We start from the raw sequence: 26,292 nt of genomic DNA on the forward strand, positions 1-26,292 counted from the left end.
GGGAGCTCCACAAAGGCCTTCCTCATGCTAGATCACAGGTTAAGAACTAACCCCTCAAGCAACTGGAAGTTGGGAGAAGCTGAGAAGCCTGAAGTGTGTCCATGCATCAGGCCACAGTGAATGTATAGGATTACTTGACTAATCTGGAGAACAGAGAGAAAGCTCTCAACATACTTGATACTCCACAGTCCTGAGGTCTGAAGTATAGGATATTCTCATGTCAAATCAAGTGAAAGCATTTTGAGTCATCTTTAGAATATCTTGAGGATTTTCGAAGTGCCTGGGCAGGTGTTGTTCATAGGCTAGCCTTCATTACTATTCTGTAGGATTCCCAAAGTGTGGGCCCCAGAGTAGAAGAATCAACATCATCTAGGATCTTGTTACAAATGCAAATTCTTGCTCCCACGCCTGGGAGTGGGAGCCCAACAATCTGTGTTTAATGGGGCTCCCCGGGTTATCGTGATGCATGATGCAGTTTACTTTGTTGGGTGCTATCCTTGTGGGATGATTTTAGGAATGTTGATCATTCTGACTGAGCTGCTGAGGGACTAATTATTTACTTTTTTGTTTCAAGTTTTTATTTAAATTCTAGCTAGTGAACACATATGGTAATATTGGTTTCAGGTGTAGGATTTAGTGATTCATCACTTGCGTAAAACACCCAGTGCTCATCACAGCAAGTACCTCCTTTATACCCATCACCTAGTTAGCCCATTTCCTGCCCACCTGTGCCCCAGCACCCCTCAGTTTGTTCTCTACAGTTAAGAGTCTCTTATGGTTTGCTTCCCTCATTTTCTTTTCCCCCTCCCGCTCTGTTCATCTGTTTTGTTTCTTAAATTCCACATATGAGTGAATATGAATGAAATAATATGATATTTGTCTTTCTCTGACTGACTTATTTTTCTTAATATACCCTAGCTCCATCCACCGTTATCTCTATCCACCTGGGAAAGCCAAGAGGACTAGCTTCACCTATTTCTAATTTTAAAGAAAATCGAACTTGGTAGTTACACTTTTTAAAGAGATTTCAAGGGTTGAGTTAATCACACATTGTTATCATTGGCCAATGCAAGACCTCTCTCTTGATTTCATTGATTTAATCAATCTATCCTTCCTCCATCATAGCTAACTGTTCTAATGTATTTGATGAATATCTTTTGGGTGCAAAGTGAAACGTGTGCTGTTTTGTGTACATGAATCCTTAATTATTTTAAATGGCATTATTTACCCTTCCTGTTCTCTGTCTAGATATCCATATGGCTACTTGCTTAGTCTCTTTATTCAAAACTCTCTATTCTTTGAGTCCTTTTCTCCCCACTCTACCTAAAATTTCAGCCACATCAACATTTTACATCCCCCTTCCCTATTTTTCCCTCTAGGCACTAAACACATACTATATATTTTACTCATTTTGTTTTTCTTATGTATTAGGTTGTAAGGTCAAGAAGGGAAGATCCTTGTCTGTTTGCTTTTTTTTTTTTTTAAAGATTTTTTTATTTATTTATTCGACAGAGATAGAGACAGCCAGCGAGAGAGGGAACACAAGCAGGGGGAGTGGGAGAGGAAGAAGCAGGCTCATAGCGGAGGAGCCTGATGTGGGGCTCGATCCCAGAACGCCGGGATCACGCCCTGAGCCGAAGGCAGACGCTTAACCGCTGTGCCACCCAGGCGCCCCTGTCTGTTTGCTTTTTAATTAATGTATTAATGTTTGCTTTTTAATTAATTTATCCTTAGGGATAAAATAATATTTTACTCCCAGTATTCTCTCAATATATACGTATTAACTGAATGAATGGCATTGTAGCACTGTAACTAGAGTGCCGAATCACTGATGTTTCTTTTTCAAATATAATTTTGTATAGCAAAATACCCATTTTCTGGACTAAAGTCAACTGAGAGTATGGGATAGTCTTGTAGTGCACCCAGCCTGGGCCTCTTCAAATGTACAAGTCCTAGAAAATATGCATTCTTGGATTTGTCTGTCTACCTTTTCATCCACACACATGTATTTTGGTGGGAGGAGGTTTATTTTAGAATCTTGGCCTGTGTACCTGATTTGTGCAGATTTTGGGGGGTTTGGATTCCTCCTTGAAAGGCTCTTGTTTACACACATTGGGAAGAGCAGAATAAAGGATCATTCTAAGAGAAGGTGTTAAGGGTGGGGAGATAATAGGTACATAATATTAGGCAGTTTCACATTAGCTGGTCAAGTATCAGGAACTCCAGAACTGCAAATATAGGGAGGGATTTGCAGGGGCATATCTTTATATGGGTTGCTGATATTGCACAGCCCAGGAAAGCACATGACCCTGACACTGTGGTCCCCAATCCTATACATGCGTAGCCTGAGAGAGACAATCAGAGTGATGGGTCAGAGGCAGTGGAAAAAAAGCAAAACAAAACCTTTGAAATGCAAGCAGCTCTCTTTACTTGCAAGGCAAAAAGGTGGTGAAAAGAAATAATAAGAGGATGCAGGCTCAAAGGGCCAACTTCTTAATACCTGAGCTCTGCCTAGGGAGGTTTGCAGTCTTGGTCTTGCCCTAGCAGACTGAGATGAAGGTGTCCTTTACCTTCACTGAGAAATGCACATGTTCCTTGTGAAAACGACAGTGGAAGGGGCTGGGACCATGATAGCTTCAGAAAATGGATTTCTCTTGCTTGAATTCATGCTAATGGGACGTGCAAATGGAAAATAGTATTAGCAATGCCTGAACAGAAAATACGTGGAACTAGGGATGTACTGTATGGTGACTAACATAATATAATAAAAAATTATTATAAAAAAAAAAAGAAAAGAAAATACGTGGAGATTCCTGGAGGTGACTAGGCAGTTAAGAGCTCATCCAGGTCCAAGACAGAAACTCAGTAGCCAGTTTGGACTTTGGGAACACCTCTGTCCTGTACTGGGATCTTATTTCACCTGATCCACCGGCTATCCACAAGTAAGTGGCCATGCTTGAGTCACTGCCATAGAGCGCACCGCTGAGATTCCTTTGATGGTAAGTGACACGGCTTCTAAATTTTACAACGTGATACCATCTTCATGAAAGTAAAATCTGAAAAGGTATTGGTAGACATGATCATAACTTTCAGAGTTTGCTCTGTGTTAAATCTCTGGGGGGGGGGTCTAAATCGACATCCTGTTCGCTCACCCTTCTGAGAGCTCTATGCTTGTAGCGGGTCTCAGTTTCTATTCACTCCTTTAGTGAACTTAATAGCCACGTTACTGCACACAATTAGCACGCATTTGCAATCGTTGAGTTTTAAATAGCTACTGACAACAATATTGGTCATAACCTTCCTCCAGCTCCCACCTTCTTGGTCACTCAACCTGGCACCTTGGAATGCTGTTAGAAATGCAATAAACACAGATATGCAATAAAACATGTCAAATTTTATTCATGGATTTGTGGCCACGTTGAAAGTTAAAAACACAAGTGGCCTCTTCTCAAAGGCATCATGAAAGGAATTAAGCTAGATTATAGTGAATTAAAAACATGTAACTATATAAAAACAAAATGCCACATGACTAAACTGGGTCATTCCTTTTTTTTAAATAATATTTTTAAATTATATTATGTTAGCCACCATACAGTACATCCCTAGTTTTTGATGTAAAGTTCCATGATTCATTGTGCTGCCGCTGAGTGTCCAAGGGCACAAGATTCTAAAATTCATGATGAAAGGATGGGACAAATCTTCTTGAAGCGAATAATTACGTGGTCCATAAAAAGGTGTTGACTGTGGAAAAACCAAGTCCGTAACTAGCTGATATGTGGTATTTACGAGTCTCAAGTTTCAGGGATATTGTCAGAGGAGGGGGAGGACTCTCTCTGAGCTCATACCCATGGGCTAAAATGGGAATGGAAAAAGTTAAAATACATAAGATTACCTTTAGGATATGATTTTCTTATAACTTCCAGATATGAGTTATATCCCAGATGGTCTTGGGATAGTATAGAGTTTTTTTATTATGTTCAGTTAGCCACCATACAATACATCATTAGTTTTTGATGAAGTGTTCAGTGATTCGTTAGTTGTGTATAACACCCAGTGCTCATCATAACACCTGCCCTCCTATAATTTTAAGAATGGGAGCACCATAGGGGCACCTGGGTGGCTCAGTTGGTTGAGAATCTGACTCTTGATTTTGGCTCTGGTCATGATCTCAGGGTCGTGGATTGAGCCCTGTGTGGGTCTCCCCACTCAGCAGGCAGTCTGATTGTTTCTCTCCCTCCCCCTGCTTATGCTTTCTCTCTCTAAAATAAATAAATAAATAAAATCTTAAAAAAAAAAAAAAAGAATGGGAGCAACATTGATCCTGCATCTTGAAGATGATATTTAAAAAAAGAAGACAAATTTACAGGGAGTCTTGTACATGTTTACAATTTTGTTTGAACTGGACCCAGTGGGAAAACCCAAATGACTGAGCTCGGTTGGTTCTTTTAAAGAGCCCTCTCCAGCCTTAAGACATTTAGTGTTTCCATGAAAGATAAGAAAGATGCTCTAATCCAGCAACCTGTGAACTTTTCAACTCCTTCTTGTCTTACAGTCATTGGTTTTGGACTCAAATATTCAGGTCTGAACTTCAGAGTGAAATCCTTACTGTTAAGGAAAAAAAATCCTAGGGTGAGGAGAGATTTATAAGACTGGAAGGTATAGGGTCTTCCTCATATGAATACCAAGTATGGCGTGATAGAAGCACAGGAGAAAGAACCCAATATAACCCTACTTATATGTCTCTATACTGAATTAGATGCCATTTAGACTTCAGTGGGGATTTAAATGTTACCGATTGTTACTTACCCCAATGGGTTCCTTTTTTTTTTTTAAGTCATAAAATATCTGATTGGGCACATTAAATGTTGGCTTTTGCAGGTATCCTTACCCAGTGTTCTCCGAAGTGGACATAACCACATCTCACACAGTATCTGGACTGTATCAAGAACCAGCGTTGAGCAGGTGGGAATGGGATGAAGTTCTTGCTTTCTTCAGTGTAGTAAAAGAACTCACCAGGTGAGACATAGGAACTTTCAAAGGAGGGGGAAAAGGGAATTAAAAATAATACAAAAACTTAAGATATCATTCCTGAATTTTGAGATTGAACTTTGAACCCAAGTTTTGCCAGACCTTGTTGTAACAATAATTTTTTATTTTGTATTGGGCATAACACATGATCATGTTCTTGTCCAACACTCTAGCAGCCCCTCACCGAATCCTTCATTGTGAGATAATAACTTATGGACACAGAAAAAGTCCTCTGTTAAATTAAGACAAATGATTTCAAGAATATATTCACTGTAATTTTTGCTGGAAACAGTACTAGGTTGAAGGCAAGATTTTCCTAGAATCTCTTGAAGTTTATTAATATGTTAATAAAGAGCTAATAACATCTATTTGTTTTGTTTGGAAGACTACATGAGTCAGGTTGGAAGCTGAGACGAGAGCCTGCTAACCAATCCAGAATTGCAGAGTCTAGGGCTACAACAAAATGGTTTTCTAGCCATCCTACCTAGAGTTAAATTTAGGACTTTCTGGCTGTGTGATGTTGGCAAATCATTTAATGTGTCTATGCCCAGGTTTCTCGAACATTAAATAGGTACAATACTAGTAACTCATGCATAGCATTGAGAATGATGATTAAAATGCCTGAAATTCTTCTTAACTTGTGGTTGGCGTATAGCAAGTGTTCAATAAACAAGGTTATCATTAGCAATTTAGGTAATTAAAGGTCTCTCTGGCAAAGCAGAGGCACTTAACTTCTTCAAGAAAACAGAGCAAAAAATATGGCAGAAGACTTGGAAAAGCAAACAGCATTTTTGCTCAAAAGCTGTTACCTGATAGAATCAGTGTCTAACGTTCTGATTCTTTTTCTGTATTCAATTCCAATTGGCTTGGAAGAAATTGTATGCTTATTGCTTAAAGTACAGAATTTTCTTTTTCTTTTTTAAATGGGCTTTTTTAAATGGGCTGTTGGGTACTATTTTTCTTTTAATTTTTTGAAGTTTTCAGAGAAGACAGGTAGATTTTGGACCACTTTCCAGGAGAAGAACCTATGGGAGGAATAACTTTACCTTCTCTAGGTCCTGTCCCTTAATTTTCTAAGGCAATAGGAAAGTATTATCTGATGGAAAATTTGGGAGAAGGAACTGATCATGCTTAGTTCAGTCTGGAAACAGTTCTCCCTGTGGAGTCTGACTGTCTTCAGAGGGCCATGTTCTGGTCTGCTCCACAACCAAAAGTCTAGCCTATGGCAAAGCTCTTGGAAGGCAAGGGTGCCTGGGGGGCTCAGTCGGTTGAGTGTGGGACTCGATTCAGGCTCAGGGCTCAGGTTATGATCTAAGGGTCATGATCTCAGGCTGGTGAGATCAAGCCCTGTGTTGGGCACCACGCTGAGTGTGGAGCCTGCTTAAGATTCTCTTCCTCTCTCTCTCTGCCTCATTCCACACCCCCAACACATGTGCACACACACAGTCTCTCTCTCTCTCAAAAAAAATAAAGCTCTTGGCAGGGAAGAGGGAAACCTGAATTTTTCCAGTTCTTCCTTCCTCTGGGTCAGCAAACTTGTTTCATGGTGGGCTTGCAGGAGGCTTTCCAGTGGCAGATCTAAAACCTCCTTTGCCAGTGGCTTTACTAGAAATAAAGCTACACATTTGGATTGACATCTTTCATATCCTATGATTTATTACTTAATTGATTTCAAATAGAAGGGGCAATGGATTATTATGTATTTGCCTTCCCAAACCTCAACTCTTCCACACAGCTCAGAGCCTCTTGAATCGTGGAAGAGTCAAAGCCAATCTGCATGCCTACGAAATCTCCGTAGACACTGTGTGTCAAGTGTTTGTGCTGTGAATTAGGTTTGGCACCATGTCTTCATCATTTGTAGAAGAGTAGATAGGAAGAACCAAGGGTCTAGTATTAAGAAGCAAGGTTCACTCCTGGTTTTGTAATTTTGTGTGACTCACTTGTCCTGAGTCTTGCCCTCTGAATAGTGAGCTTCTGTAGAGAGAAAATAACATTGGCAGAGCCCTGTGAAGCTGAGAAGCTAAGGACAGTCACAATGTCAGGGTTTCCAGGTACATAGCAGTGAATTTCAGCTACGAGCTCTCGGTGTCTTACGGGAGGAGCCAATGGATATTTTGGACTGACCTGGGAACTGTACATTCCAAACGAAGTTTAGCAGAAATTGATAGATTCTTTGGTGTATAGGCAAGCCAGGAATGAAAAACGACCCCATCAAAGAAAACCTGGTGAGAGAAGAGAACTTTGAACTACGTGTTCAGTTGTCACAACATTTTTTAATATATTCAAATAAAAAATCGGCCACTCAGTATCTCTAGAGATCATGATATTTACCCCAATCAAGATAATTAAATTCTCTTTGGCAGAGCAGAAGCACTTAACTTCATCAGAAAACAGAACACCAAGTGCATGGCAGAAGTTTTTGAATGGAACTGGCAGTTGAGGGTCCGTTGACCTTGAAAGTTTTATATTAGATTCCTCAAATCAGAATTCTAGGAAAGAAAAAATTTCATAGCTTCTTGGGAGAAAAATTGTTCCATGAGAAGGGGATTTTTAGAAAAGACCCTTATTGTGGGGTTCTGAAATGCTTTATATGATCTCTATATTAAAACATGACATTTTCTCTTTACTTCTGGTCTCCAAATGCTTGAAAACAGAGCAAAAAAGGAAGATAGCTAATAGAAAATTATGTATTTGTGCTAAGAAATTGAGTTTTCTGAACGGAAAACATGTAGTCTTTGTAGGGATCTTTTGAAACATATTTGGTGTTCAATAAATGAGATATAACTCCTATAAGCATATCAATCTGGGCTTTATTCTGTAGCTACTTGCATGTATTTCCACCTAAGCTTTTTTTAATAGTCAAAGTATGCTATACACACAGTAAAAAAAAAAAGATGATCTCTTTATATCTCTATCTTTTTTCCCTACTTTAGTAGGGAGGTTCTCAAGCTGTTGGATTATTGTATAAATTTATTAGCTGCATGGTATCCTATAAGATGGATGAAGCATATATTTTCTGGGATCTCATGATCTGTCTGGTTCAGTGAGTCAAATGAAGGGGTGAGACAGAAAAAAAGCAGTTTTAAAAATATGAAATGTTCTCATCTGGATTGTGTATCAATGAGGCGAGAATTCAGGCTGTTTCTGGGGTCACTGTTCTATGCTCCTTTAGTGAAGAGCTGCTCAAGGTTGGCGAGAGGGCAAGTGTGATGATTTAGGCCTGGTTCCTCAACCTCGACACTACCGGCATTTCAGGCCAGATAATCCTTTGGGGGGGGGGGAATGTCCTGTGCACTGTAGGGTGTCTAGCATTGTGTCTGGCCTCTACTCACTAGATGTCAGGAGCACCCCAAAACCCTGCCCAGTTTTGACAACTAAAACTGTTGCTAGATGTTTCCAAATGACCATGATGGTGGGTGTGGGGAGTCATCCTTGCTTGATGACTACTGGTTTAGGCTGTTGCCAAGGATTCTATGAGTGGCAGATGTTTTAAACTGCTGAAAGTGTTTCAAATGCCTTTGGACCTCTCCATGGCAGGTGTAGTGGAGTACATCTGAGGGACTAGCGTGGCACTGTGGGGAGTAAGGGCTGGTGCCTTGGTATGTGCTGGACCAGCAAAAACAGTGCTTTCGGATCATGATAGTTGTGGGTCAGTGAAGAGGATCCAGTGAAAGCATTGCATGGCAACATGTCCAAGTTATCCCTTGCCTGTGACCTGAAGGCCAGCTTCTTAACAGAAAATATTTAGCCCGATGTCTAAAGCAGTGCAAGTTAAGACAGATAAATTGGATATATTATACTTCCCTTTGGTGTGATAGAAAACTCCTATATAAAAACCTTCCTAGAACTTTCCTTACTTGGATGTTGATACAATCCAGGTGCATTTTCAATACTCTTTTGTGAGGTAGAGAAGAATAAGTAAAGTGTATTTCTAGTTCAGGACCCTCTCAGATCTCTCTTTCCTCCAAAATCCCATGGTATTTTTTTAAAAAAATCATAGTTATACATTCTATAATTTGTTTTATTTTATTATTATTATTTTTTTATGTAGTCTCCACACACAGTCTGGAGCCCAATGAGGGGCTTGAACTCAACCCCGAGATCGAGACCTGAACTAAGATCAAGAGTTGGATGCTTAATCAGCTAAGCCACCCAGGGACCCCTGCATTCTCTAATTAGAGTTTCTTATCCCAGAGCCATAATTGAAAACAAAACAAAGGGCTTATTAGCCTGGGCATCAAATAATCTGGTTTCTGGCCCTGACTTCTTGAGTTTGGTTACACCATTGGCCTTTGTGCCGCAATTCCTTAATCATCATAAGTGGAGATGAATCAACCTCATGGAATTCTGAGGATTAGAAACTGAGTGAAAATGCTGGATGATATATCATGCTATCCATGTAATGGGTGTTCTACCCTCATAGACTGTAAGCTTCCGAAGAGAAAGGTCTTTGAGTTTCTCATTCGCTGTCAGTATCCTACACATAGTAGGTCTCTGGTGGATAAATGAAAACAGAAAAGGTTCTTCGAGTTCTTTCTATGCATCTGCTCAGTCTATGGTACCAATTATCAAGACCAGTAGCATACTATAATAAGAACAAACATAAAACAATGCTTCCAAAGATTTTACAGACGGTACTAAGGAAGACAATTCCTTCTCTTACCTGCGTCACGATCCCACAGAGACTAACAGGATAATCAAATTCAAGTTCGTCTGGCCGCACTCGAATTGCCTGACAGCCAGTCCCCAGGAATAATTCATCAGGGCCTCCCAATTCATCTCTATAAAACAGTGCTCTTTTAGCTACAGTGAGAAAATTGAAATGGCTACATTCCACCAACACAGTTAAAGGAGGCAAAGAAAAAAGAAGACCGTCTGCAAGTCTGTTTCAGGCAACAGCTCCAAGAATTTTGAACAGCATTGGGTACCAAGAAGGAAGATCATCTTCAGCTATAAGAAATGGAACTTTGAGATCTGGGTAAAACACGATTGCCTTCATAGCTCTACGGGTGCCCTCTACCTCTCTCAAACGGGCGCTCCCCAGATGGCCAGAGTGAACCTGCACAGCACTCAAGAGTTTTTTACCAGAGAAAGAGCTGCTGTGGAATGTCCATGGCCTCCCCCATTTGGTGGAGGGGCAGAGGGCTGCATCCTTATTAGGGCATGCTAGGAGCAAGTTCCCCAACACCGAGCATTCTGGGAAAACTTGAACTTGGTGAAAATAGATCCCATGTTTCAACTTTTGCCCATGGCTGTGTGCCACACAGTAGCAGGTGTGCAGTAACTATGGAGAACGGAGTGACTTTCTCAGGGTCCCAGAATACAGAGCTGGGGATGAAAATCACACTCAGTCCTGGCTCTTTGGACAACATCGCGTTACCTTGGGGGATCTGATCATTATGCCTGATCTAGACTTCTCTCTTGAGTTTGAGCCATCTCTCCAATTAGCTACTAACCATCCGAGTGGAAATTTGAAATACTCCTCTGAAAGGTACAGAAGCCCCGATTTACCCCACTCCCTGTTTGCCCTCCACCTCATTCCATAGCAGCATACTCCATCCAACTGCCAAGCCATGAAACACTAGGATCTCTTCAAACTCCTTCTTTTCCTTCATACCTGCATCTAGTCTGCCCTGAGTCCTCTCACTTTTACCTTCAATATATATCTCATGTAGACTCACTTCTCCATGATCAATACCCTGGCCCAGATTACCACGTGTCTCTGCTGGGCTGTCTCAGGAGCCTTGTGAAGGATGAAGGGAAGGAACAATTCTTCCTTTACCCTCAAGATCTTCCAGCTGGACTAAGAAGTCAATTGACATGAGACAGATCAACAGGAGAATAAAACCCAAAGTTTTACTACATTAATGTGGAGGCCCAAGTAATGAAATTGAAACCTAAAGAAATGACCAAGGCAGGCAGTTTTTATACTTTTCAGACAAACAGATAATAAGTCTGTGAGGGATTAACAGGACAAAGAAAACTTTACTTTGCAAGCTTCAATTAGTAAGAAATTCTCAACAGAATTTGGGCTGGGTAGCAAATTAGTAAAAGGAAAAGAGTTGTTTATATAGCCTTCTTGGCTCTAAATTTCCTGTCACCGACGATAAGGATGTCTCTGTCCATCTTGGTATGAGAGGGTACCTTTCACAAGGGAGATTTATTTCTTGCTTTCTGGAGGACAGAGGAGGGCCTGAGTGTCCTTCTTGCATAGGTTGACTCTTAAGTAACTTTATTTTTAAATAATCAGTTATGCAAAGTGGCACATTTGGGGGTGGTCTGCCCACGGAAGCAACTGCTTCCGGTCCTATTTTCCTTGTAGAGCAGCTGCCCAAAGGAATGCAGATGAGATGATTTTCCCAGCTTGTGTACAAATCTCTCAGTGCTTCCTCCTGCATTTAGTAGAAAAGCAGAAATGCCAATGGCCTACAACACCTTCATCACCCTGATCCCTGCATCTCTCACCATCTAACCTTCCTGGATTCACTAAGCTCAAGCCCAGTGAGCCTCAACCTGTCAAACCCATGAGGACAAGATTCAGTGTTAAAGGTGAACGTAGGGTACAGTGGTCCCCACTTATCCATGGTTCCCCTTTCAGTTCTCCCGCAGTCCACCATGGTCAGGAAGCGGATGATTCTCTTTCTGACATATGGTCAGAAGTAGCCTAATGTTGTGTCACCACGCCTACGTGATTCCCCTCACTTCATCTCAGCACATGGACATTTTATCATCTCACATCATGGCAAGAAGGTGGCTAAGGACAGTACAATGAGATATTTGAGAGAGAGAAAGAGAGATGCCACAGGCACATAACTTTCATTATGGTATATTGTTATAATTGTTCTATTTTATTATTGTTATTGTTAATCTCCTACTGTGCTTAATTTGTAAATAGGACTTTATCGTAAGCCTATATATATGGGAAAAACATGGTATATGTAGGGTTCCACAGTACCCATGGTTTCAGGCATTGCTGTGGGTCTTGGAATGTATCCCCCAGAGAGAAGAGGGGATGGATGACTCTAGAAATTGCACGAAGTTACTCATTGTCAGCTCTGAAGTACAAGGGACACTTGACAATGACAATAGGCCCTAGAAGACTCATCTGCCTCTTTTGCCACCAGGAATTTCCTACCACTGGGCAATACACACACACACACACACTCCTACCACTGGGCAATACACACACACACACACACACACACACACCTACCACTGGGAAATACACACACACACACACACAGAGGCACGTGTGCACGCACAGTTTCAATTGCATTGTCTAAAACTTTGAGAGTGATTTATATTTACAGAGCACCCACATATTCATTGTTTCCTTGGACCATCCCATTTTTAGTATCGTTTTAAGTTTGAACTTCTTAATATCCTTGAGAAATTGAATAAGCATCTCTGCATTTGGCAGATGTGGAAAATAGGGACCCAAGGCCTGAGTGGCCAAGTTTACAATCTGGTCAGGGGTCATCTTGAGAAGCTAGCAGCCGGGTCAGTCCATGGCTCCACCACCTCAGACAACTTGTTTACAAGGGATTATTTGTTGAGGATTCATTCTGCCTTCCACAATCCTTCATCTATCCGATGTGGTTTTGTGAATGCTGATGGCAGCGTGGGGGAGGACAACAGGCAAGGCTGGGGGAAGGGCATTGTAGGGTGGTTGAAACCCCAAGTCAACTGAAAGCAACAGACACTCAACACATTATTCTCATCTTGTGGACCACTACTGTGGTTTCCTGGTTGGGGTTCCCATGGGGAGTAGAAAAAGACCTTAACATGAGCTGCAAGGCCCTGCTTCATCTAGCACTTGCCCTGAAATAAGCCAGGCCCTGTTTTTCAGGTTATAGGGCCAGAAGGGGTGGGGGCAGAGCCAGTGCTGCGCTTTGTGGGGTGTCTGCACAAAAGGGGGGAATGGCCTGTTTGATTTCTTTTTCTACCTGCCTCACTTCTGAGTACCGATGTTTCCATCACAAATCTTCCACCCCTAACTTTCCCACAACCTGGACATTCTCCATCAGCTCCCTAATAACCGTTGGGACCCCACATCGCCCCAAGTCTGCAGAAGGCTTGTTTTTAGAGAATGCCCTGGGCAGAGGGGATGGTCTTCTTGCTTAAGATCCCCCTTCATCTCAAAATCCCTCACTGCCCTTTCTACCCTCCCTTGTCTACTCAAATCACTGTTTTCAACTTCTCTGCATTCCATTCCCATGGGTCACATTTCAGCAGTCGAGACACAGAGCACCACTTCTGAAATAGAGGTATTTTGCACAACATTTTTTTTTAACGTAAGGCAAAAAGCAGAGAGTTGTTCCCTGTTCCCCAACACCCCAACCCTACCCTAAGTGAAGACATGTCATCCCCAAGGTCCTACTTTCCATAGGAGTTCTTCAAGAAGGTTCTCCTGTCCCCCTAGAACCATATCAATTCTGCCTATGACATACATTCATAATCCACCCAACTTTTCCTTCTAAGCATTTAGGACAATTTATGGATCTGTAAGATTTTTCAGTTAACACCTGCTTCCTTTGATATGACCAAGTGTCTGTGATCCACATGGCCCTGAATGTGTTCTAAAGCCTTCTGTACCAGATTCTCTCCAGGTGCCAGAGTGAGGCCATGCGATGCTAGTGGGGAAGCAAGCAGTCTGGAAGTCCCTGTTTGGGGATCAAACAGACACATGGGATGTGAGGGTAGCCTGAGGTCAGTCTTTCTGGCATGCTGAAGGCCAGTCTGTGCTTTCTCTACGTGGCTGCAGAGAAGCACTAGAGTTTTTAAGGAGGGGTTTGGTCAGAAGTCTCATCTTAAGAAATGTGCCCTTGCCTCACATCTTGTGCAGGGATGTTCTAGAGGGGAAGAGAGACAGCTAGACAAGGGAGGCCAGTTAATGTCTGTTTAAAGAATTCAGGTGCAAAGTCAAAGAGCAGAGGAGGTGCTGGCAAATGGGAAGAAAAAGTCACGTAAAAGAGAAGGGGGTCCAAGGATGGCTTGGTGGGAATTTCCAGTCGTGGACCCATGGAAGAAGTGGAGAGAAGAGGAGAGGCTAATTCTAAGAATTGGCAGAGAAAACAACACCTTGAGTGCAATACTCCTTCTCATTCAGCAGTATCGGCTGGACCCCAGGGGAAGAAAAAGCATGGAGCTAGAAGAGTTACTGAGGGGGGCAATCAAGTCCAAGCCACCAGAAGCCCCATGGTTCATGTTGATGAGAAACTCCCCCTTCAAGGCATCATCCCTCAGGGTCACCTCTGATACCTGGCCCTTGCCCAGAACACGTCCACATCAAGGAAACAAGTAAGAGCAGCCATAAATCCACACAGGCTTTCATTATGCTGGATGCCAGGCTCAGGGCTCCTTGGACAACAAGAAGTTGAGAGGAGCTGGGGAGCCTAAAGTGGTTTTATACCCAATGCCACACTCAGATGTGATCAATTAACCCAGTTCAGAGAATAGGGAGAAGGCCTTTAACAACACAGTGTCAGCCCCAGCTCCTGAATCTGACCCTCTCTTGATCACTTGGGTATGGAAAACCATAGTGTCATGTAAAGTGTGCACAACAGGGGTGCCTGGCTCAGTCGGTTAAGTGTCTGCCTTTGGCACAGGTCATGATCTCAGAGTCCTGGGATCGAGCCCCATATGGGGCTCCCTGGTCAGCAGGGAGCCTGCTTCTCCCTCTCCCTCTGCCTGCTGCTCCCCCTGCTTGTGCTCTCTCTCTCTCTGTCAAATAAATAAACAAAATCTCAATAAAAAAGTGCGTACAACAAAGCACTATGCAGTGCCCAGAGAACTGACTTTTCTAGGACCTTTGAAGTGCTCCAATAGATGGCATCTGCAGGCCGATTTCTGGTACTTGCGTGGGATGATCTAGGGATGCCACAAAGCTCTGACCTGAGGGTGCATTTCATTACCCACTGTTGGAGCCATGCCCCTACCTTCCCAGTTTATGGTATGGGTTTTTTTTTTCTTCCCTCTTTTTCTCTTTCTTTCTTCTGTTTTGTCTTTCCTTTTTAAAATTTATTTGGGTGCTAATAGGGGCTGCCCCAGTAACTGCAGGGCTTGCCTGATTTATCAGCCTGGGAAGGAGAAGTCAACAGGGCCAGGAGGTCCAACCTTGACGACTACTACGTACTGTAAAAAAAAAATCAACCTTGATGGATTCCCATTCTGTTGTGATTTACAGTTCTCCTTAGTGGTCAGTCTAACCTATGGTCAAACCAGGTTTTACATATTTCCAGAGAGACGCTGTGGTGTACAAGCACCAATGGGCACTCATGGGTGAGCCATGTCTATCTCCTGCAGAGTCTGTTTAATCAGAAGATTTTCAAAATTCCTGTGGTCTGTAAGAAGCTCTGTGTGAGTGTGTGTGTGTATACAATAGGTAAATATATACCTACTATATATAGCTATGGACATATACACACCATGTATAGATACAGGTATATATCATAGTGTGTATATATATGCTGCATGTATATAGATTTACTTTATTCTTTTTTCTAAAGATTTCATTTATTTATTTGAGAGAGAGAGAGAGCAAGAGAGAGCATGAGCGGGGAAGGGGTAGAGGGAGAGGGAGAAGCAAGCTTCCCCCTGAGCAGGGAGCCTGAACTGGGGCTCGATCCCAGGACCCTGAGATCATGACCTGAGCCAAAGGCAGACGCTTAACCAACTGAGCCACCCAGACGCCCCCATAATCAATTCTTTTATTAGTTCTAACAGTATTTTAGGTATAGTTGCAGCTTCCCTGGATTCTTCAGTGAGATCTTGAACTATAGAATTAAGCTTTCACTTGTTCAATCAACAAGTGGGACTATAGCAAACTAAAAAGCTTCTGCACAAGAAACGAGCAACAAAATGAAAAAGGTGACCTATGGAGTGGTAGAAATATTTGCAAAATAAGTGTCTGATAAGGAGTCAATATCTAAAATATGTAAAGAATACATACAACTTAATAGCAAAAGAACGAACAATCTGATTTAAAAAATGGGCAGAGGAACCGAAGAGACATTTATCCGAAGAAGACATATAATTGTCCAACAAGTACATGAAAAGATGCTCAACATCACTCATCATCAGGAAAATGCACATCAAAACCGCAATGAAGTATCACCTCATACCTGTTAGGATGGCCATCAAAGAAGACAAGAGATAGCAAGTGTTGATGAGGATGCGGAAAAGGGGAGACCTCACGCGCTGTTGGCGGGAATGTACGTTGGTACAGTCACTATGGAAAACTATGGAGGTTCCTCGAAAAGTTAGAGCTAGAGCAACCAGAGATCCAGCAATCCCACTTCTGGGTTTATATCCAGAGGAAATGAAATCAGGACCTTTAAGAGGTATCTGTACTCCCACATTCGGCATTATTCACAGTAGTCAAGATATGGAAACAACCTAAGTGCCCATCAATGGATAAATGGATAAAGAAAATGTGGTTTCTATATGCATGCACGTGTGTGCACACACACGCACACAGTGAATACTATTCAGCCCTAAAAAAGAAGGAAATTCTGCCATTTGTGACAACACGGATGGACTGTGGAGGCGTTATGTCAAGTGAAATAAGTCAGATAGAAAAAGACAAATACTGTATGATTTCATTTAGATGTAGAATCTAAAAAATCAGAACTCATAGAAACAGTTGGTAGAATGGTGGTTGGCAGGGGCTGAGGGATGGGGGAAATGGGGAGGTGCCGGGTAAAGGGTACAAACCTCCAGTTGTAAGGTGAATACGTTCTGGGCATCTAATGTACAGATGGCGACTCTAGCTAGCAATACTGTATTATGTATTTGAAAGTTACTGAGAGAGTAAATCTTAAATATTCTCCCCACACACACAAAAATGGTGATTTTGTGAGTTGATGGAAATATTAACTAACCCTACGGTGGTGATCATTTTGCAGTATATAAGTGTATCAAACCCACAAGTTGTACACCTTAAACTTACACAATGTTATATGTCAATTTTATCTTGATAAACCTGAGCTAAAATTACAATATGTTCACTTTTTGAATAATTAAGAAAACTGAAAAATATTATTCTGAAAAGTAATAAAATGCATTGATATTGTTCTTGTAAATGTAAATCTATTGCAAACTAATTTCCACTTATACATTAAAGAATAGATATCTTAAAATAAGAAATTGTTGATTAAAAATACATAATAAAATATATATTTAGTGGGAAAAACTTTCCCTTGAAGTTTGTGATGATCACAGATGTATATTTTTGTTTGATTTTTGCTACATCAATGTATAATCCTGGAGATTTCCTATACCTATTTTATGATAATCACCAAAAATTATCCTACACTTGAAAGCTGGGGCAATCTATATGACATGATTTCTGAAGGTAATTTATTAAACTCTTGCTTTGCGGATGGTGTGTTTTGTAAGGTTGGTTTTTGCCAAAGCAGGGACCCAGTTCAAACTTTACTTTCTTCCATAGTCCCTTTTTCTCGAGATTTTACATTGCCAGTCTTTACTGGGAAAAAATGCTCTTGGAAACATTTTTTTGGTTTGAGTTCAAAGGAGATGTACACATTCATGACAAGATACTTTTTGGAAAAGCATAACTAAATTGGAGTGCAGTATTTTTCAAAAGCTTACCCCACAGTTCTGTGAATTTTTTCCCTCTGAATCAGAATCTCCTGGAGCTGGTTAGAGAGACCAGATAACTAGGTCTCAACCCAGCCCCCTGGATCAGAATTGTTGGCCTTGTGGCCAGGGACTGGGTGCTTTTTATCAGACCCCAAAGTGTTTATGATACACAATATTATCAATCAATTTATAAATCATTCTTCCATCTCACCCACTTGAAGATCCTCAAATCATCTAGCCAAGTCCTGCTTTCACAGCCCAATAGACATATATCCTATACACGACAGTTTCAGACACCTCCTTATGCTTGGGGAAGACACCATTTGGGTGAATACAGTCTCAAGCCACTTTATACATTTCCTCTTGCTTTTCTGAATTGTCATGATTATAGTAATATAGTAATTTCAGCCTTGGGGCAGAAAAGCCAATCATGCTGAGGGTTTTGGCATTGCTTCCAGAATGAGGGATCAGCACCTGCAGCTGAGGAGACAAGAGGCTTATAAACACCTGTGGAGACCACATCACTCAGTCTCCTGTTTCCTCTGGCATCTTGGGTTGAGATCTGCAATGATGAGGGTTGTTGGCTTGTTTGGAGGGCTTCTCATGTGTTTTGTGTTGATTCGTGGTTTTGAGGATGGTAAGGAACAGGGAATTCTGGAGGGTGGCGTTTCAAGTAGTGGGTACGCTTTCTTTCTTTTCTTTTTTTGAAAACTATAGTTCTTTCTTTTTTCTTATAATAATATTTTTTTAATTATAGTATGTTAGTCACCATATAGTACATCCCTGGTTTTTGATGTAAAGTTCGATGATTCATTAGTTGCGAATAACACCCAGTGCACCATGCAATACGTGCCCTCCTTACTACCCATCACCAGCCTATCCCATTCTGAAGCCCTCCCCTCTGAAGCCCTCAGTTTGTTTCTCAGAGTCCATAGTCTCTCATGCTTCATTCCCCCTTCTGATTACCCCCCCTTTCTTTATCCCTTTCTTCTCCTACCGATCTTCCTAGTTCTTATGTTCCATAGATGAGAGAAACCATATGATAATTGTCTTTCTCTGCTTGACTTATTTCACTCCAGTGCCATCCATGTTGCAGCAAATGTTGAGAAACCGTTCTTTTTGATAGCTGAGTAATATTCCATTGCATATATGGACCACATCTTAATCCTGAGTAATAGCTAAATCCTGAAAGGAGCCGAGATGCCCTTCAACAGTTGACTGGGTATGCTTTCTTACACACTGTTGACTTTGCGGGGTTGCATTTTTCCTTTGGAGTCGGGACAAAGCAGGAGGGGCTGCCAGGTGTCTAGAGAGGAGGTTGCTCTGAACGGATTCTGCATACCTTTCGGTCCTGCTCTGCCATTTAACAGATATCAGAGCTTAAGTTTATTCATCCATAAGTGTGGATTAATAATAAAATTGACTTCATGCAGATATAATGGAAAATAGACACCTCCCCAAATGACAAAGTTAGCAATCCATAAAGAAAACTTACTGTGGAGTGCAGTATGCTTTTGTTTATTCCAGTGAAAGTATTTGGATTAACTGGCTCAAGCATTTTCAAAATGAAAGCAGCTGATGAATTTTTCTAGGTCTGTACAACCAAGTATTGAAACATATCCATCCCTGTTTTAGACCTGTATCAGTAATGCTTGGAAATATTTCAAAAGTGTATTTGATATTCAATTATAGATGAAATTTGTATTATCTCCAAGGAGCCCCTAAGATATTGATAGTTGGTTTATAATCGCCCAGGAAGTAGCTCTTAGGATATCCTTCACATTCAGATGAAGCATTTGAGCCACATAGACTTTAAGTAATGTATCCAAGATCTCACAATGGAACACACAGGAATAGAATCAGGCCATTTTCCCTCTCGAGCTGAGATTCAGGTTGACTATGAAGTTAAAAGTTTTCTAGGCTGTTATTTGGGGACAGATACGGGATCTAATATTTTCCATTCTTTTTCTTTCATCAGTGTCTGTAATCTGTAACCAGCGCTGGCTTCAGGTCAGAATTAAACAAAAGCTTTATCTGTATTATGAGAAACCCCAGCATTATGAAATCTGTTTGGGAACTGGCTATCCTGTAACTGGAGGGATGTTGGATTTCTTTGAGTTCCTTTACCCTCTCTCTTCTTGTGGAATCAGAGTTGAAGTAAGAGCAGTTATTGTTTCAATGAACAATACGTTCTTTGTGACTGTGCTATTAAAATTAATTGTAAATTGATTTTATATCTCATGTAATATTGACTACTCTCTATCTTATGTTTTGTGATTATTCCACAGTAAAAGATAGCAGGTAAGATGTGGGACTTTAAACACCATGCACTCTTTCTCTCCCCCAGCTTTATCGAGCTATCCTTGACATATAACATTGTGTGAGTTTAAGGTGTCCACTGTGAGGATCCGGTATGTGTATATATTGTGAAATGATTACCATGGTAGAGTTGGTTAACACCTCCATCAACTTCCAAAATTACCATTTCTTTTTTTTTTTTCGTGGTGCGAATATTTAAGATTTATGTTCTCAGCAACTTTCGGTATGTAACAGTATTGTGAACTGTCGTCACCACGCTGTATGTTAGAGCCTCAGAATGGATTCATCTTCTGCTTCGCAGTTTGTACCATTTGGACCCTTCGATCAGTGCCTTCTGAATTTTCCCAGTCCCCAGCCCCTGGCAACCGCGATTCTGTTCTCTTTCTCTAGGAGTTTGGCTGTTTGGCTTTTTTAGATTCCACATATAAGTGAGATCATACAGTATTTGCCTTTTGCTGGTTTATTTCACGTGGCATAATGCCTTTAAGGGCCACCCACGTTGCAAATAGTGTGCTTTCTTTTCCTGTGGCTGAATAGCGTTCCACTGTACGTATGTACCACACTTGTTTTCTCCATTCACCTGTCCAGGGGCACTTAGGTTGTTTCCATACGTTGGCTAAGGTGAATAACGCTATAGTGAACACACCGTGCATTTAAACAAAATTCTACCAATACATCTCTCTTGCCTGTGATGAAATCTAACTTGAGGACAACATTTTATCTTGAAACAGACTGACAAGTCCCCCACCCTTCTGTTTTTGTCGTTCAGCCATTTCAACTAAAATAGGTTACGGAGCTGCTGTATAACTAAAGGGGGATTCGATCTTTTCTGAAGCCAGAAAACTTAAATTCTGTGAACAATCCTGAATAAAATGGATCCTGATGAGAGAGAGGCTGGTAGGAAACCAGTAGGAGAGGAATAACACTTATTTAGTCTATTGTGTGCCTGTTGTGCTGGTGAATATTAGACACTTGAGTTCTTTAGAGCCGCTCAATCCCTAGTACAGGCTATATTTATTTACTAAATTGACCTAACTTAGTGTCAGGTGATTTATTTCACCTTCACAGCAGCCCTGTTTGCTAGAGATGAAGACACTGAGGCAGAGGGCACACAAGGAGCTCTCCCAGTGTCTCACAGTGAGTGGAGCAGCTGGGTCTGAAAGGGGGAGTCCGGGCGAAGCTCTGAGGTCTCGCACACCTGCTGCTTTGGCTTGAAGTTAGCTTTTGCTGTGTTTGGTAATGGCAGCCTGGTTTTCCTGTTGGGTCCAACACCGCCCCCACTTGTAGCACATATGATTTAGGTAAACTGATTCTACCCCTGGATCCGGCTGTGTGACCCGCACCTGTGAATACTAATGTATCCGCAGTACCTAAAACCATTCCCAGCATATGGTAAGCACGAACAAGTAATGGTTACGTACAGTCAACATCTGTGAAAGAAACAAAAAGACTATGTCGATTGTCAGTTCAGGGAATACCACCAGGTCGAATGGAACCTTACGAGGACATTTGCAGGTTTTTCTAGGGAAGAGGTCCAGTCTTCTTCACTGGAACTATAAGCAAGTCATCGGTAAGGAAAGAGGTGCTGAGGTTTCAATTTGCCAGCCCTGGAAGAAGAATCTACCAGGGGTGGGGGGGAGGACCAACCTAGAGAAAGGAAAAGATATGAGATTTTGGGGGAAGGGGAAGCAGGAAGGAAAGAAACTGATACTTGATTATGTGATGGAATTCTTTTATCAAGCTATTCCTAATGTTTAATTACCCTGGGCCTCAGGAACATGGGCTAGTATATTCCTATTTTTGCAAAATGCAGATCAAATTGAATGTCTTTAATATGTAATATGTTTCTGTACAATGCTCAACCCTACAGATTCTTACCAGGTTCATTTTTTTTTTAAAGACTTATTTTATTTGAGAGAGAGCGTGTGAGAGCGAGTAAGCAGCGGGGAGGGGTGGAGGAAGAGGGAGAGAGTGAGTTCCAGTCAGACTCCGAGCTGAGCTCAGAGCCTGACTCGGGACTCGATCTCACAACCCTGAGATCACGACCTGAGCCCAAACCAAGAGTTGGATGCCTAACTGACTACGCCACCCAGATATCCCTTACCAGGCTCATTTTACAGATCAAAAAGCTTAGGTTTGTTTATTCCTTCCTGGCCCACAAGGAATCAGTGTTTAAGACCGTATTTGAGCCTTGACAGTCTGAGTACTGAGTACTACAATGTACTCTTGAATACCAGAGTTCTAAGCCGTGAAACGGTACACTTAAAGATGAGTTATATGAAATATGGACTCTACCTCACTGCATGGACAAGTTGGGTACTCTCATTTTGGATACCACTTTATATTTCATAATTCTAGACTTTAAATGCATTTAATCATAGCTTATAATTAGATGCATGTCTGTTGGCTTGCACTTTCCATGGAATCCAGTACTCTGGAGATACACAAATGGACAAAGGTCTTAGGTTAATTGTTTTTCTTTAGAAATATTTGTGTGTACTGCTTTTATGGTGAACATACTACATATCTTGTTTTAAAATAATAGCTGCTTGTTGGCTCAGCACCTATGGCCTTAGGGCCAAATCCCCAGCCATCTTCCCTGTGCTTGTAAATGGTGTTAATAGAATAAGCACATTCCTTTGGGTACTGCCTCTGACTGCTTTCCTGCTCCAGCGGCAGAATGAGAGTCGATATAACAGACACCATGGTTTTCGAAGATTCAAATATTTATTCTTTAGCCCATTCCAGAGAAAGGTTGCCGACTCCTGTTTGATGTTGTCTCCTGTTCGATGCTGTCCCCTGCTCTGAAGGTGCCAAATATTTAAAGTTCACATGCAGAGTAACTTGCATAGATTGTCCTACCATCCAGGTCTGCCTCAATCAGACCCTTACTTGTAAACAGGTGCGGTGACTCAAAATCGTCTGTTCAGACTCAGCTGCCAAGTCAATAGAGTGTCAGGAGCTATTCATGGGGTCTTCTCTAAAAACAGGCATTTCGTCACGTAGCTCTGGTGTTCTGCTTTGCATATCCTACTTACATCTACCCTATATATTAATGTAAAAATGGTGATTCCTATATTTTTGGATTCCTCAACTGTTTGTAGCCCTCAGACATAGTCAAAATAACGCGTTTTATACTCTTTATCTCATTAGGGGCGCCCATGGGGTACTCTCATCGAAAGTTCAATCACTTACGCGCCGGCAAATCTAAATAGGACTGGTTACCTCCCGATATCCTGCTATATTCGAAGGTGAGTGACCCCTGGGATTCAGGTTAGCTAACATGATCCTTGGCTGCCAGGTGTTCTGCTATCCGACGGCTGAGGTGGAGCTTTGGGTCCACTTTGATCGATAGTGTTCTGTTCAGCCACGTGAGTAGGTCTAACAAAAGAAATGCAGTCATTTCTGTCCATTATTTTCTCAATGAGTGGACTAGGCTCACTTGGTTAAGCCTTAGTTGGTAGCTGATAGTATTTTTGAGCCGGACGTCAGCTTTCTTGTTCCAGATCCTGTTTTCTCAATTCTGTTGGAAGTTCCCTCTACAAACATCACGAGATGTTGGTAATTGTCAGATGAACGGGTCCACTGGTATAAATGTGAGTAGATCGTGATTCACAATTGCTCATCAAAGTCAGCTGACAGGAAAACAAGTGGTTCCGAGTGTGATATGCCACACAGTTCAGTGGTGTCTGCTGCTTATTCCCTTTAGCCAAGACTCTGTAAGAGTTGAAGAAGAGTCACGAAAGAGAATATGCAGGAGGATTTTTAATGGTAAATTTCCCTTCTTTCACTTAGGTGTTCCTTTCCTGCACCAGCCATCCCCGACCTGCCCCGTCACAACACTATTAAAGGAGCTGTGAGACCCTTTTCTGAACCGTACCATTCTTCTGCAGGTGATGGCGTCAAAGTTGGGGATGACCCAAGAGATTAAAAATCAGACTGTTTCTCCCAAATTTTCAAACTAGGACTGTGTCGCTCTGGTGATATACTGTGATATAAAAATCAGGACTTGCTGGAGGCCCGTACTCTCTTCTTATTTGTGAGAATTCCCCTCTGCAGAGAGAGAATGGCACAGAGGAGTTTTCTGAGCTCTTTGGAGACACAGGGATTAAATGGCTGTATTTATTTCACGATCATTGCCTTCTGTTGTGCTACGAGCAATCTCCTTTCTCCATTCCTTAAAAACCTCTTTGGTCCTTCTCATATGTGAAAACATAATTAAGTCCAGCGGGCAAATTAACTTTTATATGAAATCCAGTGTTTCTGTACTTCCAACTCTGTGCGCAAAGGATCTGGAGAAAGAGAGGGCTCGGTAGGCTCTACAGATGCTTTCTGCCTGCTTCTCCTACTGGGATGCTGTGTTCAGATACGACAGGGGATGAAGGAGGGTGAGGGGCATGTGCATCTGAGTTACACGGTATAATTGTGGCCCATTTTTAGTAACAGGCTAGGTGATTATGCCCTATGCTCTGAAATCCAAGTATATTTAAAATTATGAATGAATGAATCTTTGGGTGGACCCTGTAGGGGGGAATATCATCCCAACTGCAGAATTCCTGATGGAAAATTCTATGTGAGCCTTTATCTATTGCACACAACTGTCACTCAGCCCTGCTCCCTGCCCTTTCTATTCTCCATCTTAGTTGTTCATTCTAGAATCTTTGTTTTTGGGGGGTTCCTTCTCCAGTCGATGACTATTCTAGGGTGGTATCGTGGATAAATATTTCGAAGACTACTTGTGGGAAAACCACCTAGCATGGTCAAGTGGAGTGCTCTTCTGCCCTTTCCCACTTTTCTAATTTCTGCCTTTGTGCGTCTCTCCTGTGCTAATTCTGCATAAGCACAAAGCCGTTTGGGAGAAAGAGGTCAGTCTACTGTAGGCACCCTCAGTATTTGAAGAGCTGGTTTAAAACACTCTTACTTGGCTTCATAAGAGGCAGGAGAACATTCATGGCCACTTCATCCTTCTGACATAAGCCAAAGACTCAAAATGGCATGTCTCTAGTTATCCTCTGTAGACGTGTGATTGGCAGGACTGGAGAGAACAGAGCCTCAGCCCCTTACTAAGAGTTTCTGGTATTTGACATGTCTATGAAATCACCTTAGGGCCTCAAGAGCAAATTCTGGGCTAATGAGCTTTATTGAATCTTCCCTTTAAGAATGTTTTTCTTCTGTGAAGTACAAATTTCCATTTTTGTCTAAGGTACTTGATTTGGCATTCTGTCCTTTACAACCTAGATTTATCTAATTTAGTTTTTTTCCCTACATCGCAATCTTTTTCATTCCCCAAAGAGTATATATGCCAGCCTGAACTCTGTGTATTTCTCTTTTCTCTTTTTTAGAAAGTCTGTATTCACCTTTGTGCAAAAAGAGAAAAAGAATAATGGTAGTAAATGTGGGGCAACAGCCCAAGGACTAGAGGGACAGGAAAAGTCAACAGCACCTCAAATGGAAAATGTGGGGACTCATCCACAAGTGTCTTTTGGACAAGTGTTTTGACTTAGGACTACACACGTTTCCCCAAACACTCATCAAAAAAGGCAAGTGTTTAGTAAAGTGCTGGCAGACGTCACACACAGTGCCCGATGTGGTCACATAGTTTGAGTTCAGGACCATCATAGCCACGAGCTTTATGGTGATTGGAGTTATACCTGGCCTGAGCATTTCTCTTTATTCTTTCAGGTAAAGCAGTGGTTTTGTGACTGTAACCTCAAGAGCTGGTTTGTTTTATCATTTTTTTCATCAATTTTATTGATCTTAGTTCAGCCGGAGAAAAATCTTCGACTCTAACCTACATATGGATGGGACAGGAAATTTCCATGAAGGTGGTAATTCAAATGTATGCTCTCACATCAGCTTTTTGTTCTACAAGAACTAATTGCCTACGAGAGGGAACGCTTCTTCATTAAGTCATTCAAGTTGTCTCTATGGCCTTTGGGCTTCTGCATTGTAGAAGGGAAAGCTCTTTTATTTTTTTCTACATATCAATGGACGGTTTAAATCAAAACTTGAGAGATTGTTCTGTAAAATTTATAAACACTTATTAATTATATATAATGTCATATGTCTGCTATACTTCCTCATTAAAATATTGTAGTGGGATCTGGGATTTAAAATTGATGCCTTCTCCCCTCATGTTCCTGCCTTGCTGAGCCGCAGTGACTTTTTAGCTATGACTAGTTTCCCATCAGTGCGACAACACGACTGTGCTTTCTTCCTTCCCCTCCCCCTTCATTGCAGGTATAGTTTTCCCCCTTTTGACCACATGAATTTTATCTTTCCCTCTTAAGGGTGGGACTTAACCTATAAATTCTGGATGGTGAGGCAACCTTGCTGACCTTG

The 26,292-nt window shown here is 41.5% G+C and overlaps 1 protein-coding gene across 10 annotated transcripts in view; it reads left to right on the top strand.

Moving 5' to 3' along the window:
* Positions 1-26,292, top strand: part of LOC103666168 (oocyte-secreted protein 2-like) — a 130,451-nt gene that overhangs the window by 82,073 nt on the left and 22,086 nt on the right. For 4 of the 10 annotated variants that reach the window (XM_040639153.1, XM_040639154.1, XM_040639150.1 and 1 more), the window contains 2 exons: positions 4,879-5,016; positions 23,104-23,201. The gene's annotated coding sequence lies outside the window, so the exon portion shown is untranslated. Of the gene's footprint in view, positions 1-4,878; positions 5,017-23,103; positions 23,202-23,745; positions 25,489-26,292 lie in introns of those variants that run through there. The other 6 variants (XM_040639155.1, XM_040639151.1, XR_005837130.1 and 3 more) reach the window with 5 other exon arrangements.

Source organism: Ursus maritimus, unplaced genomic scaffold, assembly GCF_017311325.1.
Source record: "Ursus maritimus isolate PB19 unplaced genomic scaffold, ASM1731132v1 scaffold_23, whole genome shotgun sequence".
NCBI classification, from domain to species: domain Eukaryota; kingdom Metazoa; phylum Chordata; class Mammalia; order Carnivora; family Ursidae; genus Ursus; species Ursus maritimus.